Source organism: Cololabis saira, chromosome 3 (genome assembly GCF_033807715.1).
Source record: "Cololabis saira isolate AMF1-May2022 chromosome 3, fColSai1.1, whole genome shotgun sequence".
Classification (NCBI taxonomy): domain Eukaryota; kingdom Metazoa; phylum Chordata; class Actinopteri; order Beloniformes; family Belonidae; genus Cololabis; species Cololabis saira.
This window is the reverse complement of record NC_084589.1, coordinates 27,981,268-28,000,565: the sequence shown is the minus strand read 5'-3', so window position 1 is coordinate 28,000,565 and position 19,298 is coordinate 27,981,268. Positions and strand designations below refer to the sequence as shown.

Sequence of the window (19,298 nt, the reverse complement as noted above, 5' to 3'; positions counted from 1 at the left end):
ATATCCAATTATATTCAGAGATCATCACATTTAGCCATGCAAATGAGACATAAATAAACATGTTTCTTTTCGGTTAATTAATTACCCAATTTCGTAAACCCCATCCCTCCATTTTCCATTCTTAACCCCTGAAAAAAAAATAGTAGGCTCAGAAATTGTTCTTGCTTTAGGCTCTGGAACAGTGAAGTCTATGTTATTACTACAACCACCAAAGAGACCAAAACCTTGTATAGCCACTCAGCACAAAGTGAAATTGATTCTTGGTGGCAGTGTGATGGTAGGGAAACAATCAGATCACCTCTTCCCACTTTACTGTACATGCTTGAGCTGCAGCGAGGGCCTGCGGTGACTGAGGAGGAGTGAGTCTCATGAGAGGAGAGAACCGTTCGGTAGGAGTGAGTCGCTGGCATCCACAGTTTTCTGAACCCCTTTTTTTTTTTCTTTTTTTTTCTAACTGTGAGCTCCAATGGAGGAAATGCACCAGACCTTGTGCTGCATAGCATCTGCTGGGGGAAAGTGAATGGGGAGAGAGCTTGTGTTATTTGGAGTGTGGAGTTGCAGAGGTGCAGTGTTCAGTGTTGTGTTTATCTCCCGCTGAGGCTCTGCTGCCCCATTCCATGCTGTCATGCAGAGTAATGGACCTGCTCCCTGCTGCCTATGGCACGAGCTGCACTGAATCAGCCAAGGCAGCCTTTCATAGCCAACACAAAGCAACTTAGGAAATAATTCTATATAAATATATGGTCCCCTGTAAACCATTAGATGAAATTGCAGCACCTAACTGAGGGACTTGACAATGAAGACTTGGTGTGCGTCTTTTTCATTAGCCCACATTTAATACCACGGTGAGCTTGAGAAAACTGCTATCTGTAGCCTCTACAATTTTCTGTGGTCCATAGCTAGACTGTATTAAAGGATAAGATAAAGTGGCAGAAGAGTGTGGTGCCCACAGCGTGCACATGAGTGACTGATTCACTGTGTGTGTTGTGTGGGGTAAGATGGCAGTGTGTGGGAACGGAGGAATGAAGAGGAGAGTGCAGCTGGAGCTCAATGCTCCTTGTGTTAATTGGCCCATACTTCAATCACAACCAGTGGAGTGTGTCCTCTCTGACGGAACAGATCCTTCCCCCCCTCTTTCTCCCTTCCCCAATCTTTCTCCCACTCTGTCCTGCTACATTTGTTCATCCACTCACACCCCTCACCCACACACCCTTGATTGGCACTCACGCGGACACACTCACTGAGGTCGATTTGCGTGTTTTTCCTCAATTGTTCATCTTTTCATCCATTCATCCATTCAGCCACTCCATCACTCTGCAGCATATCAGTTTCAGTAACTCTCCTTCCTCACCTCCTCACACGTTTTCCTCAAGCTCCCCCCATTCTTTTCCTTCCACACATGTTTCTGCTCTCCACATCTTTCCCTCCATACTTCCTCCGTTGCCTCCCTCACTCACTTTCCCCTCTCATTTCTCCCTCCCTATCTTCTTCTTTCTCCCTCTTTGATCCCTGTAGAGTATAAGAGCCACCAGGCAGGCGAGCGGCTCTTGTTCCCATTGTACATAGTGTGGAGGGTGATCGGCAAGTAGCGCAGCGTGCAGCAGTGGGGCACACGGTGCTGTGTGTGTTTCTGCTTCATGGCTGGAAGTAGCAATAGTAAAGCCTGCTGCTGCTGCCGCCGCTGCAGCCTCCCGTGCACTTGATAGCTGTGCTTATCATAAGCCATTCAAATAACAAATGATTAAGCCATCTATCAAAGCCTAGTGGCACCAGGTCCTCTCACACTGAAACAAAATGCACAATATTTTCAAATTACACATGCCATGGGATGATAACCAGATTAAAGCTTGTTGCTTCTGTTGAGACTCTTTTTTTATGTGAATTGGTTCAATTGGAAGAGCAAACTCATGCAGAGTATAAGGAAAATGAATTGCGGAGTTACACATTTTTAAAAAATATACAGAGATGCCCACATGAGCAGACGTGGACAGAGTACTCGACCCCAGTACTTGAGTAAGAGTACAAATACTACTGGTCAAAATTTACTCCGTTACAAGTAAAAGTAGCTCAGTCAAAATATTACTCGAGTAAGAGTAGAAAAGTACTTGCTTTTAAAGGTACTTAAGTATCCAAAAGTAAATGCTTTTAAATTTACTTTAAGTAAAAGTAAGAGTAAGAGTAAATTTCTTATTTTCCACATCAGTAAATTACTATATTTTTTCTAAATTAATTTAAGTTATAAAGTTTAAGTTGTAAATGTCTGTGGTTTGTCTGTGCCCTCGTTTTTTACTCGGTCGAACTCAAACATTGAGTTAAGATACGGCCAAGGATTTTGTGAAAGTCCCTGCTCCGAGTCCGGCTCATTATCAGACTCAGACGACTCAGCGGATTGTCTTTCTTCTCCTGACGCAGGCGTAGCCATTGTTGCGGCTCTGTCTTGACAAACGCAGGCTACTTTGGCGGTATCGTTTTGAGGAGGCTTGACGTATTTCCGCTTTACGTACATCCCAGTGGAGAGTGTGCACTGTGATAGGTCTCCTCCTTTGACAAAAACAGCTTGTGTTCAATAGGATTTTAGGGAAGAAGAAAAAAGAGCAGACCTGAAAGTAACGAGTACTTTTCAGCCTTCCTAGAAATTTACTCGAGTAAAAGTAAAAATATTTGTCTTGGAAATGTATTCAAGTAAGAGTAATAAGTACCAAAGAAATCTAATACTCAAGTAAAGTACAAATCCTCTGGATATGTACTTAAGTACAGTACTCAAGTAAATTTACTGTCCACCACTGCACATGAGAAGGACTAACTCTTTCCGTAGTGAGGGATCAGCTCATTTCTACACTGCTATACTTTTTAGTGCACCTAAATGCAGAAAAAAGTATAAACAAATCACATGTGGAATATTCTCTATAAATAGTGTAGTTATTGAGAGGGAAAGATTGACCTCAGTTGGCTATTCATGTTAAACATTTGTTTCTAGGTGGTAGTCTCTGGTTGTCCTTTTCATATTTTGTAACCTTTTGCAAGAACAAAATGAAACAGCCACCATAACATCTCACTTTGATGTGTCTTCACAGCAAATAGGCATTTCATTCTGACATTTGAGGCCCCTTTAACTTCCATGTGGTCATATAAAATGCGTTTCACTTCTCTCAGGTTCGGAGTATCTCTCTTTTTATTACTTTTTTTTTCTTTTTCGTGGATTCAAATTAAACTCTTCTGGCGTGAGACGATGTCAATTAATTGGTCTTCATTTCTGTATACTAAGGAGATAATAATTACTCGAATGGGAGGAAACTCATTGCTTCTCTTCCCACTAAGAATTGATGGAAATTAGATGAATCTGACCCTGGACTTTGCCCCAGTGTAGCATTAACAACTCTCTGACCTCATTTTTATAACAAAAGAAAAACTGTCACAGCCTTACCAACCAAGATTTCTGGAATGGTACACATGGGGAAAAAAAAAAAAAAAAAAGACTGGGAAGGACTGTAATTACAAATGATTATTTCTGAAACAATTGACATTATTTGCATGTCATCTTTCTAATTCACAACATTCAGCATCGAGTTTGCAATTAACCGCATGGAGAGTGTGTTTCATTTTGCATTATTATAACTCCACGTACAGTATGTCTTGTAACTGCAGTAATACTGATGAATAAACTAATCTAACAAATTTGGAAAAATTAGACAATACAATTAAAAGCCTGTCAATTGTTCCACTTTTCTTTTCAACAGAGCATCTTGAAGTGTTCACCTTTTGTGCGTGTGTTATCTTTCAATCCTTGTCATTCATTTTTATCCTCAGGACGGTGGCCACTCACACACTTTTTGTTTTGAGTTGTGAAGACTGCATAAACAAAGTCAATTTGTGTATGAATGATGTGCAGAAATAGTGCAGAACTGCCTCTGTTTTATCTTCTCTCTTCCTCACACACACAAACACCCAAACACACACACAAACACACCTATTCAGATGAGATCAGCTACAAATGGTGTACTACTCTCATACAATAGGTGTTCACACATAAATATCAAGTGGAAAGGCCAGGGTTTGGAGATCATGCAGTGGGAATTCTTATAAGAGGGCAGGGTAATATTTCAATAGGTCTAATAGGCCCGGATTAACAGGACAGGAATGAATAAAAATAGTTTTGTAAGGAGGCTTTATAGTTTGCATCCACACTGCCAAGTGCTTACTTTAAGGCCAGCCAAGGAGTCAGGATATTTCATTTTCTCATCGTGACACCTGACATCTAATCCAGCAGGAAGCAGAGGACTGCAGAGGTGTTTGCTGGTCTGGGCCTTGATTCCCAGGTTGACTTTGATGTCACATAGTTTACTCAATGTAAATGCTTTTCTGTAGGTTTTCCAAAAAGCCCTGCTAAGATGTCCGTTCAATAAATGGAGTATTTATCATAAGAAGACTCCTTTCTTTTTGTTCAGTCTTCGAGATGTCTCGAAACTGCGATGGTTTTAAGAGGATAGTAGCTTCACGATCAATGCAGCTCAGTTACATAAGAATAATTATGCATTCAAACTGACAAATAACATAACATACGGTAAAATCATGAATTAAATGCTCGGCTGATTCAGCAAGCATTGATACAGAAAGCAGGAGCAAATATTCTCTACAGGGATTGCGGGGAGGAAGGAAATTCAATGGAATCATATTAAACCATTGAACATTTACTCTTTTATTCGATAACAATTCAAGGACTGTTTTTCTATCACATCCTGAACCACAAGTTGCAAAGTCGCACAGTTTTTCCTCTCTGTTTGCACCACAACTTCCATTAATTCCCACATTGATTGGCCAGACACTGGGATCACCTACCCAGATCTAAATCAGTCACTAATTAAAAGAGCAAGATGAAAAGCCTGCCGACAGAGCAACCCTTCAGGAGCTATAAGGTGAAAAATTCTATAACAGCAACAAACTAGGAAGCTGCTGAAGACATTCAGCAGAATAAAACACCTAGCTCTGCATATTAATGAGTCAAAATCTTACTCTGAGGATAAACAAATTAAACTGGGGTGGGAAATCTTAACTGATTACTATGGTGCTGTTGGTCAAGGTTACAAGAAGGTTGCTGCACATGCGAACGCACAAACACAGTCTCACAAGTATACTTTGCACGGACATTCAGTTTCTTTGTCACACGAACAAAAACCTTTAACGAAAGTTTAAGCAAGCCTCATTTAGTATACGGTGCCACGTGTTGCTGAAGTCAAGCTGGATTGTGTCCACTAAGACCCTACGCTACACAACAATATTGATGTCCCAGTTTGAGCTGCATTCAGAGCACATCTGGCTCTATCCTGGCTTAAAACCAAAAGCGTTAGAAACCCTTCTGTCAGAATGCTGGTGGTTCACTTTGGTGTAAGAAATGTGCTCACAAGCTGACAAGAGCCCAACAGGTGCGAGGACTGTGAGGGCTGAGAACAGTGAAAGTTTCTCTGTGGAGCCTCGGATGATGGTCAAGCAAAGACGCGTTGAAAGGTTAATGAGGGAGATGATGAAGCCCTCTGGCTTCACTCCGCTTTGCATAAAATGCAGGAGCTCACCAGTCCTGTGGCGTTTGTTTCACAGCAATATATAATCTCTGTCGTGTCCCGTACTCTTCCTCAGTTTTGACACATACACTCCTGTCAGACAGATGGCTGAAGCTACTAATTTAGCATTAAGGTTGTGTATCTACGTGTTTGTGGCTCATGAGCTTCTTGATCTATGATGTAATTTTTCTAAAAAAATATTTTGCATTTCAAAGAGAGTGTATGTTTTGCTCTAGCTATCACTAGAAAAATAGCTAGAAGGCTATTTCTTTGGGAAAACAAACCTCCATCCATAACTGTTTGACTAATGAGACTGTATAGGCTACAAGTGTCGGATATTATAAACATAAAAAAAAAATAGTACAAATGTACAGTTGCATGCTTCTCTTAACAAAATATTCCACAATATAAGTTACACACTTAACAGGCTAACGCATCATTTTACTAATGTATTTAATATAAGTACGTGTGTGTGCAGTTTCAGCTACAGCGCTCGCTCAGCTATGTTGTTTAATTGAATGCCGGTCTTTCTCCCTATCGGTTTACCAACCAAAGCATTTCCCGCCCTGCTGTGACATACTGTGATGATGGTGCCCACCTTTTTTGGCTTTGTGGCATTAGGCCTTTCAGGTTGACAACAAAACCACAAATCAATCTTTGGTTTAAAAACTTAACAACAAGGTTTCTTCTCTGTATTCAAAGCCAGGAACTGTGCAGCATACGAAGGCCATGTACGCCAGCACCAGTCCCATTAGACGTTTACATGTAGGCAGTAGCTCGGCTTCAAACGCGTTGTCTTGGTGTATTGGTCTAACCGTGAGAAGTTCGGTCTGGTTTGATCTCAGTCGGACTGATATGCTTTCACGCGTTTTAAAAAGTACCATTTTAGTTAGACTAATGCAATAATTCAGTTTTTTCTCCCATCGTATCAACGTAATGAATGAGTTGGCGCTCAAGCATCAAGCCATCCATAAAGGACTGTATTTTAAAAACGAAGGCCGTGCTGCGTATTTCATAGAAATTTTCAGAGTGTATGTCAATACCAAGCGCAAGTTTGTTGTGACTAGATGGTGAGGTAACATAAATAACGATTATTCACTGTGTAATATATCAATGGCAGGTTAGAGCGCCACAGTCCATCAGAGCGCTCATTCAGGAATGCAGCAAATTTGAAGAAAAGAGAAGGCAGAAAACTGGAATGGCAACAAAATCTACGAACCACTGTTTGTGCCTGAGGCAGAATTTCTCAGCTGTGCAGACTGCAGTAATCTATGGTAAAGTTATTGAAACACTTAATGAAAGAGGAATCTAGATTAGAAATTAACATGCAATGAAATGAAATGACTTCTTAAAAAATACATAATGGCATCAGTGATCATCATTGCTGGAGAGAGCTTCACATATTTTCATATGTGTACTTCCATATGTGGCAACAGCCGCTCAGAGTCCTGCAGCCCTTGTGAGCAGTTTACTGTACATGTGGAAGCAGGAATGCAAAAGACAGGTGACAGAAGCAGCCAGCCGCCTTCAGAATGAAGAAGAAGCTGAAATATCCTATTTAGTACAAATGAGTCTGAATGGTGGCTTTGTTTTAACAGTATTTAAAAGTCTTATGTCTCCTGTTGTGTTGCAGACTGGCAGATAAATGGGATTTGTGTCTGAAAGCAGCAATAAGACTGAAGAATCTCATCAGACAGGGTTGGAGTAGACTGAGACGCCCACAATTGTTGACACTGAAGCTTAATTATGAGAAGTTTCTGAAGGTTATGATTTGCTTTATTGAGAAATAAACAACAGGAGATTAAATTACTTCCCAACCATCACTACTTACCGTTACAAATAAATAACGTTCTGAGCAAACATTAGATTTGGTTTAATAAAGATGTTCCATTGACTGTTTGTCTGGATCTGATTTACTTGTTAATGAACCACTAAATAATAAATAATCAGGCTTAATATGATTCATCTACTGTGACTCATCTTCTTCAAATGAACAGCAACTGTATTTCACAAACACATGAAGGATGCCTGAACATAATAAAGTATATGAAATCTCCCAATTGGTCAATAACAGACCAGACCAAGATGTTTGAATGCTGACATGCTGCATGTCTCTATTTAAGTCGTTTATCTTCCCAGAGCAACGCAACTCTGGACAGTTCAGTGATGGGAACTGTAAACAGTTGACTTAGTTGGGTAAAGAAGATAGATGACACAAAACATCCAGTGCCAACTGCTTAGTGCAAAATGAATGAATGTCTCTGTTTCCAAGGATTACATGACAATCAAAGGTGCAAGTCTGATTGCCACCAGATCAAGTTAGGGATAATTTCTTAGTGTATTTAGAAGTTCAGATTAAAACTAGTACTACAAAATTAAAAGGTTGTTTTTTGATCCAAATCACTTTTTAATAGACAATGTCCAAAGAAACTAAATTAATTTCAATATTAAAAAATTGTGACTGAAATGAACTTAAATGAATCGCAACCCCTGAAATGACTTGCCTGTGTTGAAACAACCGTCTCAAATCACAAAGCAGTTGAGTTTATATAGGTTGAAGCATATTTAAAAAAGCTCATCGACATAAAACTGTCTTCTGCAGAAGTTTCCAACTCTGAGCTGACGTTACTCTCCCCATTCCTGACCTCTAAATTCCGCATCTCTGTTGTACTCATTCCATGTACAAAATCTATCCAGGTGCAAACACATACTGTAGTAGCATTTGTAACAGCTGCATATTTTGTGCCTGTTTATTGAAGGAATTTCCCAATCAAACTTGAAAGAAATTAAAAGAAAGCTATTTTCATATGAAGATAAGGCAGTGAAACAGGCTCAACTTTGCACCTTGTACCTGCACATTGTAAATCTGACACATTCACTCGAATCCAAAGCCTGCTATAAATGCCAGCTCTGTAGTTTCTTTGAGAGGAGAATGACATAAGGTTTTCACAAAGCTTGCTCCGCATGCTTTGCAAGGAAGTCACACAGATCAGGACACGAGACACAATAGCCTAGGATGATATGTGACATGGGCTACAGACACAGCCTAACATAGTTTTTATAAATGCCCCCATTTCCTCTTTTTAATAACCACTTATGTTGTCATTTCCTGCCCATCCATCATCATGAAGGACCACAGTGCTGCAAAACGCTACGCAAAACATTCCTGCACATCTCTCCATCCTCCTTCATTACTTTTCTTCCTTTTCCTTTCCCTCCGTGTCTGTGTATCTGTTTGAATAATTGCGGTGTGCACACAAACAGCAGCACAGTGGAATGACGGCGGTTCAAATCCTGGTCTGGGCCTTTCTGTAAGGTTGCATGTTCTCCCCATAGCCTAAAGTTTTTCTCCAGGTACTCTGGCTTGTTTTCACAATGTAACTACATGCATTTCAAGGTAATTTTTGATTCTACGTTCTCTGTAGGATGAGTGTGAATGTGTACGGTTGGTTTTTCCTTGATAGCCCTGTGATGGACAGGCGATCCGTCTAGAATGCACCCTGCCTCTCACTCAAGGATAGCTGGGATAAGATGAGGGTAATCAGGGTCCTCTCTCATCCAGATTGGGACTTTTTTTGAGTATCTTGCTCTGGTTGTATTTTTGTATGCGTGTATTTGTGCGTGTGTGTGTCTGACCTCCCATCGGTGTCTCCTTGAATGTACTTTCTGTGATACTGTGACTGTGTATTGCATGCAGCCATGTGAGGCTGCGTGCCTGCTAGCTTTCTCCAGACTTGTATTCCCAAAACACGCTGCAGGCTTTTGGCTCAGGTTTGTGCGTCTGCATGCATGTGTGTGTATGCACCTGTTTTGATAGCAGTGTGCAAGAAATCAACGCTAAATTATCCCTCGGTGGTCCGTTTGATGGTACCTGTGCGATTTTGTTTATCAGCCAATCTTCCAGCCTGTCCATCTGCCTGTCTGGTTTCATCTCCACCTACTTGTTAAGTGACTGTCTGTCATGTTATTCACAGTAGGTGTTTCAATGTCTTTCCTAGACCTAGGGCAGAAGCGGGCTAGAACTGGGCCAGAGGTGGCACCTCAGGGTTCCCAAGCTATATCAGCTGCATCCTTAATGAAGACACAGAGATTCAGAGGTAGAGTTTCAGTTGATATTCAAAGGATTTTACCGTATAATAATGCGTAATTGGTGTATTGTGACATATTCTGTGCTGGAAAGCTGCATTTTAATCAAACCCGATACAGAACTCGTACTTCAACCGGGGATTGGTTACTACTTTACAATCACTGTGCTCCTTGACAATATAATGGTGAGTTGAGCAACACAAACATTGCTTGTCTTTTTTTATCATTTTGTTTTCCTGTAGCTTGCCATAACCAGTCGCATGAAGATCTCATGAGTGTATCTAATTAGAGGTAGCCTCTTTCATTTGCCGCTGATAGCTGGACAGGTGTGACAGACCTCACCGGCAGAGATTTGATGCACCTGAACATTTTTTGCCATAAAAGTTGGTTTATTATCGCAGACTACCACATGAAATTCAAATAAGTTAATCAATATCCAGATGTCTTGTTATCTCAACTTAAAATGTAGATACTCACTGTGCAGTAAATAAAGCCATTTCACTTCTTTTTTGACATATTAATTTATTTGCATGTAAAATATTTAAATTCCCAGAGTTCCATCTAATATCTCTAACCATTTTCATATGCATTATAATAAGATTAAAAGTGGTTGATTTTTTTGGGAACTATTGATTTTTTTTTTACATGGATTCCTTGTTATACTAATGGATGCCAGCCTTTATATTCTTATTTCCTTACTGTTTTATACATTTTGTTTATTATTAATCAATTAATTTTAGTAGGTACTTCCTGTTTTGCTACTATTTGTATCATTTGAATGCTACCTTTAAACCAGAACAAGACGCTGTCTACAATTTTAGTATCATTTTTCATCATTTGGCATGATCACTTACATTTTTTCTCCCATGAGTACTTTCTTAAGTCTTAAGTGGCCTCTGCCTGATATCCACTGTAGTTCTGTGAGCTTGTTTCATCGTTGATGATGTATGACATTTTGCAGTAAATGATAAGCGGCTGTCCCACTGGGACAGCGGTCCTAGGTCATTTGGAATGTTTTGCCAACAGATGGGGTGGGAAACACTGCAGCTAAGTAATGCTTTTCTAAAAGTAAGCAAATATTTCTTCAAATGAAACTGAAAAATAGATCAACATAAACACGTGCTCTTTTATGTAATTTCTGCTGGCCAGTTTTATGTTTCTGGCTTAATGCTTTAATGACCCTTACAGCAGGCACTTTCTGTTAACTAATATCATTTTATCATTTTCAAATGAGTTATATAAATACATGTGAATTGACATGAACTGTATTGTTTGTTTGTATTTTTTTTTTCACTTATGGTGATATACAGTATATCATGTGTTGTGTTTTTTTTCTTGTTGCTCATAATTCATTTGACCAAATGGTGACCAAACTAATCATTTCAGTAGCTGTATGACAATAAAAATGTGCTTCTTCCTGAGAAGGCCTTCATGTCCCTCCAAAGTGTTACATGAATTTGAAACATTACAGGCTAATCACTCAAGCACCTGTTTAAAAGTCAAATATTATTTATTTCAATCTTACATCTGTTTAATATTTATTGTAATGTCTGAAATATTATCATACGTATATTGTTTTTTGAGAGGAAATTTGTTTCACTAAAAGAAAGTGTGGGCATCAAAAGCTTTAAAACTGTAGCGTGCAATTAATACAATTCAGGCTGCAGAGAAGAGTCAGCCTACTAAACTGTGTTCCCCGCTGATTTAAATAGAGGGCAATCTTTCTTAAAGTTATATGGATTTATTTAATGAGCACAAGTCAAAGATGCTATCAGAGGAAATTACAGATTTGCTGTTAATGAGTTAGATTTATTTGTCGGTGTGAGTATATCCTCCTTTTTTTTGTTTTTGAATTTATGTCAAATAATTGGTCAGATATGTTGTGACACCCTAATACCACTACAGTCTGGACAGACATGTAGTAACAATCTACAGAAGATTTCAAAGTAGAAGATACTGCCGGCAGATACTGTAGCCACTCCAAAACAACAGCCTCTGATCTCATTAAAAACTAATTGATGTTCTATGTTAATGAGCTTTACCTTAATTAGTAGTATTAAAAAGGACACTGACTGCCATGTGTAGGTAAGGTGGGAGAGGGGTTTGGGTGGGCGGCAGCATTGCAAAAGCTACCCGCTAATGTTGCATCAAATACATTATTAAAGACCAGATGGGGAAACTGATGGAAAAGCATGCTGTGTCGAGGAAGTTACAGGTTGCAGAGCTAAAAGAGGAAGACGGGAAGGATTAAAGCAAGAAGAAACACACAGATTGGTAGAAATAAAGAGACGAGCAAGGCTGGGGGAAGGGGGTGAGCTAAGCGTGAAGCTTTTTCTGAGCTTAAGTCGAAGAATCGATGAGGTGAAATTGATGAGGAGCACAGGGTTGAAGAAAACAAGCACACAAATGTTGACTTTCCTCTCATCTTTTCTCCTGTTCCTTCCAACCATATCCCTCTCTGAGATTCAATTCCAACCAAGCTGCTCTTTACTCTCCAGTTCCTTGTGCTGCCTTTTCCGATCTCTCACCCCATTCTCCCCTTATGTCGTCTCTCCTCCTCCTCTTCCTCACACCCTCACTCATCTCAAACTCCCTCTACACCTTCTGCCTCTCTCATCACATCTCCTCTTCCCTCCCCTCCCTGCCTGCCTGCCTACCCCTACTCACAGCTGGTACAGTACAGATTTCTTCGGGCAACTGTACAGCAGATCAGCAGATATGGGGACACTAAAGGCAACACTTCAGGGGCAGTAGAGCATGCAGCACTCTGCTGCAGTAGAGGATGGTGTTTAAAATTTCTGAAGAAAAATGAGGTGAAAGTGAACAGCGGGTAGATTACCTGTGGGCAAAAGAGTTGATTGAAATGGGTATCAGCTGAAGAATTCAGCTGAGAGAGAGAAGAGAGGCACCAAACACCTCACAGAAATAGAGAAAACAAACACATTAATTCAAATTACCATCTTACTAAATGACTCTAATAGCCTCTGAATGTAGGCCCATAAATTTGACATTGCCACTCTCAAGCACTGCAGTAAATCCACGAGAAGCAACACTGTGCCTCTGCATTTTACAGGTCAACAGCATGATGTTCTCCCTTGGTGGTCTTTTTTTTTTTTTTTTTTTTAGTCCAGGGCCTTTTTCTTCGTGGTTTGCGCTGTTATTAACTTCTTCTCTATTAAAGTGATCAAACAAAAGTTGTTTGGACATCTAAAGGGAGTGCAGATTTAGAAATCTGTGGAGTGATATCTCCTAAACACTCACACACCAATCTGTGGGGGGGGGGGAAGAAAAAAACCCCGCATGTTCCAGATGTCTGAGAGTGTTCGAGGCAAGTCAGCGCGTCAGGAAAAGATTCCTCGGTGGCAACAGTAGGATAACTGTCCTGCCATCCGCCCAAATATTCCGCGTATCGGGATATAAATAGATCAAGAAGGAAAACTGATGGGCAATCTTGCGGGCTCACAGCGCTGGTTTTATCCAAGGAACAAGCAGACGTCTTCACGCACACGCACAAACACACACACGCATTAACATTGACCACGTAGGCGGAGAAAATGAGCATCAACAGATATGATCACTTCAATTAATACATCCGCAGCAAAGTGAAGGGAGAACTGCAGTCCCGGCGTCCGTGTCTATAGAAGACTTAAACAAAACCCAAACTCCGTCTTTATTACAAATGCAGAGAAAATTTCCAGACTGACCAAAATAATAATAATTAAAAAAAAATCGTAGCCTTAAGGATTTGGTCTATATGATTAATTGAAGTGCCGGTAAACTGTGTGTGTGAGTGTGTATGACTGTGCTATCTATCCCATGGTCCGCTGTAAGGGACTGGTGCGCTTGTGAGTTGTGAGGCGCAGCAATGACAGAGGGGTCAAAGCCCCGGTGTGCCGCGCCGTTTCCACCTCTCCATCCCCGTCCGTCCGTCCGTCTCTCCATCTCCACAGATGCCAAAATCCGAGCCCCCTTATTCCCGTCTCCATGACGCGTATAGCACCTTCTCACTGCCCGAGCCGCAATAATCCAAACAGCAGAGTCTGTGTGATGCGTGTTTGCGCGGAGTGAAGCAGCGGAAAAGAGGAAAAAAAAAATACCTCCGCACTGCAAATATCATTAGAATAAATGTACTTACTGTTTTTCACCAGCCTTTCCCCCCTCTTTTCCCGCGTCCCTCCATCCTTTTTCACATCCTTCCTTTTTGAGGTATCCGTTTTGCGGGTGTCCCCCCACCGCCGCCACCGCTGCCACACACGCACACACACATACACACACACACACACACACACACACACACACAGACACACACACGCTCACACACGCACACACGCGCGCGCCGTGAAAATATAAATCTAAATATATAAATGTTCTACATGTATTCAATTTCTCCGATCTCTCTCTTCACCTCTCTCCCTCCCTCTCTCCTCTCCTCTCTCACACACTCTCTCCAGTTCTCCCTCTTTCCCCGTTCTTTTGTTAAAATTCAGTATATGCGCCCCGTCTCCTAGCAACCGCCAGCCTCACTCTCTCCCCCTGTATCTCTCGCGTTTCCTCCCCCCTCCCTCCCTCTCTCCATCTTTGGCGACACGTGTTGAATGCTAAACTTAGCGGTCCGGAATAAAATTAATAAAGGGATGGACGCTCCATACCCCCCCACCTCCCCGCCTCTCCCTCTTTCACTGTCGCGCGTATCATAATGCAATATAAATATTTACTAGCGCCACTCAGCCCTTTCATGCCCCCCCCCACCCCCTTCTCTTGCGTCCCTCAGCTTCCCCTCCCTCCCTTCCTCCCTCCCTCCCTCCATCCATCCATCACTGGCTCCCTCCCTACATCCCTCCTTCGCCGTCCTTCCTTTTTTCTCCCCTCCTTCCTTCTCCTATCGCCTCTTTCTGCTTCTCCAAGCAAAACGGAGGCGCCACACCAGCGTCTGTGGATCCACATGTGAGTGTCATCCAGCTGCCTGGTGCGTTTTAGCATGGGCAGCTGCAGCTTTCCTGCAAGTGTGCGTGCGTGCATGTGAATGAGAAATCAATACTACGGCAGCATGTCAGTAACTATGTGTAAGCAGCAGACAGAACGGGGGACGTGCAGTGTCATAACACTGCAGTTCAGAGTTTATGCTCAGTAGTGTTTTAGCTGCAGAGCTGACACTAACATTTCATATTTAAGTTAACTTTATAAGCAATTTGTGAGGAGGAATGAAAGAGGAGACTGTGCTGCTTTACTGTATATTTTGCTCTCTCTTTCAAAAATGGGTGTCTGGAAAGGGTAGATGTCAGAGCACCTCCCTCTGTGTGCACTCCGTGATTAATCAATTGAGTAGCCTAATAGATATCCACAGATCATCAGCAGACTGAGCTTTAGTTGCTCCTGCCAGTTGTGATAGGATTTTAGAGTAGCATTTCCAACAGACTTTGGATAATCCTTCAACCCAAAGTAGGAGATGAGCCGCGTTCCATAAGGGATGAAGTTAAAGATGGCAAATCTCTAACAATTTATAAGTTAGACAAACATAATATTATTGCTTTGTACCATTTGAAATTGGAAAAAAGGGCAAAAACAAGCAGTACATAAAATTGCAGGTAAGATATATTTTACAACCATCACAGCCTCACCTTATCTCCCATATGTCTCGTTACATGATGAAATAGATGTTGACACTTAATTTGTCCCAAGCCCTGTGATGGACTGGCAACCCTTTGCAGGGTGAACCCCTGCCTTCCCCCAAGAGAGCTGGAACAGCCTCCAGCAAACCCTGGCGACCCTGATTTGGAATGGTGTAGATGATAGCTGGGTGGACTTTTGCCCCAATTCATTAATAATGTGGAAGTGGGTGAACAGAGGCCTTGGTTTGCGGACCCCCATATGAGTCTCTGGGGTGCAAGATCAGTTTTTTTTATTATGTTTTATAAACTCCTACTTTACTTCACATTCACTTGCTGGTGGGTTAGAGTGACTGCATGGTTTGGCAATATGAAGTAGCCAGAAAACAATGAATTAACTAAGTGGTTTTCAGGATTTATTTGGAATAAAATGTGATCTGATCTTCATCCAGGATAACAGACAAACACAAATAGCACATAAACCCTTTTCAGTTAATTTAAAACCACAAGTGCACCTCAAGACGTAATACTTGACTGACCTTCATTTGGTAAAAACAACTTTAAGCAAGTGCTTTCAGGGGAATGTTGACAATTTCTCTTTGCAGGAATTGCTTTGTCTAATTTTGTGGGACTTCTGGTGTGAACGGCTCCCTTGAGATCATTCCACAGCATCTATGTTGCCAATGTCTATGACCAAGTCAATCCAAAAGGTAGATTTTCTTTTGCTGAAGGCACTCTGTGGTTACTTTAGTTCACTTTAATGAATAAAGGACTACAGTATCTAAATCAAATCTAGAGTCATCATCGCACACTGCATCATCTAACCCCTGCTATGCTGGAAGAGAGCCACCTTAACATTATCCTGTAAAATAATATACATATATTTCATCTATGAAATCATTCTTCCCTTTCAATAACGGCATCTAGTCCACCTCCTGAGGTAGCAAAGCAAGCCCACATCATGATGCTTCCCACACCATCCCTCATAGGGATGTTGCTTTGATGGTGGTAAGCTCTGCCATTTTTTAATGCCGTACACAGTACTAAATAATCTTCCCAAACAACTCAGATTTTGTTTCATCAGTCCACGAAACATTTTCCTAGTAGTTTTGTGGTTGATCAAGGTTCAAAGCTCACAGCAATGTATTCTTTTTGTGTGTGTTTTTTTGGAGAGGCCAGGCTTCTTCTGAGGTGTTTTGCCGTGGACACACCAAAAGTTGGAATTCAATTACCCCAAAGAAAAACCAGTAATGGACAATTAAAAAACTCCCAAATAAGACAAAACCTTTTTTACACTCTTAAGAAGGGGTTTTTACTGTATGTGACAATCCAGTTTACAAATAAATGTAATGGAAACATTTTTTTTATGCGTCTCTGGCAGCACTGGATGTGATGTGTTGGTGATTCTAAAGTCATCAAAATCCAGTTAACAGCTATTTTTGGCCTCATTAATACGATGCAGTTGTGCTATAACACTACTTATTCATCATGCATTACTTACATAAGGGATTTGAATAATCATTTGAATGATCATCCTGCTCACTTCTTCCGTTGACCACTTTTGCAACAGCAGTACTTACAATTATTTGTCCAAAAGTAAAGATGTTTTTGTCCACGTTCTTTGATAACTAGATCTTCTTTTTCTTTGTTTTGAAAAGAAGTCTTGCAGTATGAGATACAGAGTTACAGAGATATGGAAAGATAACTAAAAGTTAGACTCATAATAAGAAAAATACTGTTTAATAGGAACACAGAACCCTGCATCAGTTCCTTTTGTCGCAAATTCAGAATTTTGGGAAAAACTACAATGGAAATTCACATATTGATAAGCAAATGGGTATGCTCATGAACGGAGATGATTGCCGGTTCCAAATCTTCAAGTCTTTTGTTGATAAAAACTTGCAGACGTTTCATCTTTAACTTACATTTTGTAAATAATTTGTAATTTAAATGTTTTTTAATGTTGACTTAAATAAATGCTTAGAGCTCATGTCCCATCTTTGAATAACCACTCATGTTACGGCAAACTGTGAAAGCATGTGGCCTTGAACGCATTTCGTGGGGAAAATGTGTCTTATTTTTTTCTTTTATTAAAGTCATTTTTAAAGAGACAGTTCACTAACTATTCTAACTGTTCACCGTCACACTCCCCAAAGACAAAGGGAGAATTCCTTTAAAGTAGTCAGTGCATTACAAACAATTTAGATCTAAAAACAAAAATATCAGCAGCAGCATCGATTTCCAGCGAGTGTCCTCATTACTGTGTATAATCCACAGAAAAAGCTGCCAACACTTTTCCCAGAGACTAAACTTCATGTGGAGATGTGACACCTCATGACAATGAGACATAAAACTCTGAAAGGAAACCTGTGCAAGTAAAACCGAAGCACACTGAGAGAAAAAAGCAAAGAAAACAATTATTAGTGACCATTTCAGTTAATGTTAGCTGGTATTCCAAAGGGTGAAATGAGATACACACACATGCACTTTCAGTTTAACTAAACAAACAAGAGTAGGATCACTTACTCATGAGAAATAATGAGAACAATTATCTTATTAACTTATTATTTATACTGTTGAATGCTATGTTGTGAAAACATCAGTCCCGAACAAAATATATATTTAGTTTACAAATAGATTAGATCATAATGTATTATCTATATTAGAAGTATTGTGTTGCATTATATCCAGTAGTGGAAAAAAACCTGAGAAAAAGTATTAGTGACAGTTTGAAATCTTTGTTTTAAGAAATTACTCAGATGATTTATTATCAGAATCATTGCTCACAAAAAGCCACATGTGGAACCCTTCCTCCAATATCAACCTCGTTATTGCCGCTCAGGATGTTTTGTGATGGACTGATGTTGCCCTGGGGACAGCAGATCATTATTCATCTTGTATACTGATCTATGGTTAGTTTCAGGACTCAGTCCATGTGGCAATAAAGGTTAGGATGTAAAGCAATGAAGCTGATCTGTTCGCTCCCTCTGAGTTATTAGATTCCAGGTGTTAAAGAAAGACTGCTGGTCTCTTTTACTGGGCCATATGGTTTGTGATAAGAGAGCCGTATCTGGTCTAGTGGTGCGTTCACTGTCGCTGCTGTGGTATTAATAGGGCAGATACACATCAGCTATTCTTATTTTCTGCCACAGTGAAACACTGAACCGGCAGCTGTACTCTTCATATTCCTCTTGTTATCTGTATTTGCCACATGCATTCATCTTCATTTGCATTCATCAATCAATTCATCATCGCAGCTCATGAGTGTGCACCTCCCTCTTTCCCCTCTTTCTCTGCGGTGGGCTTGATGTTTTGCCTGGAGCCTATGGAGATACTGGAGTGGTGACATTAAGCTTTATGAGGCATGTGATGGTATGCGTCATCAGTGTATTTACTCCACAGCGTGTGTCGATATGCTTTTGTAACATACAAAGGTTCTGCACTTTCTGAGTACATTAACTTGATAGTTGCAGTGTAGGAGCACCTTCTCCACTTGTTTCTCCATCTCTCCCCTTCTCTTTTTAAGCCGGACAAATAAATTAGGCACATTGCTTTGCCGATGAGCATCTGCTTTCGAGTGTTTGTGTGTGTAAGGGTGAGTGAGTGTGAGAGGCCATCGGATTTTTGTTGGTTGGTGTAATGTGATGTGACTTGGCTCTCCTATCTCTATTTACGCATCTGTTTAGCTCGAGCTACCAATCAAACAGTCTGGCTTTTTTTTCCTTTTTCACATACGCTCCCTCACACAAACCCTCACATACAACTACAAATACACGTAATATGTGTAGACAGACTCACAAAAGCACAGAGGTGGAACTGTACTTGGTGCTGTTGACCTCTTAACATTTCTACTAATATACCTCTTCTTACTTTTCCTTTATATAATATTTGAAATAAGTACATTTTTATGGGGTTTTTTCTTCTTCAATTATTTAGCATCAAAACAATGTTGGAGGAGATTGTTAATGAAATGACTTTACTTATTCAACAAGATTAAAATACAGCATAGTCATAAGTTTATGTTTTCCCAATTTGAAACAATTTCTTGAAT

General features: G+C 40.4%; 1 protein-coding gene across 1 annotated transcript in view; it reads right to left on the bottom strand.

Annotated features, from left to right (window-relative positions):
* Nucleotides 1–14,039, bottom strand: part of LOC133433859 (glutamate receptor ionotropic, NMDA 2D) — a 61,843-nt gene extending 47,804 nt beyond the window's left edge. Inside the window, exon 1 of the mRNA XM_061717010.1 lies at nt 13,777–14,039. The gene's annotated coding sequence lies outside the window, so the exon portion shown is untranslated. The remainder of the gene's footprint in view (nt 1–13,776) is intronic.
* Between the last annotated feature and the right edge of the window lie 5,259 nt (nt 14,040–19,298).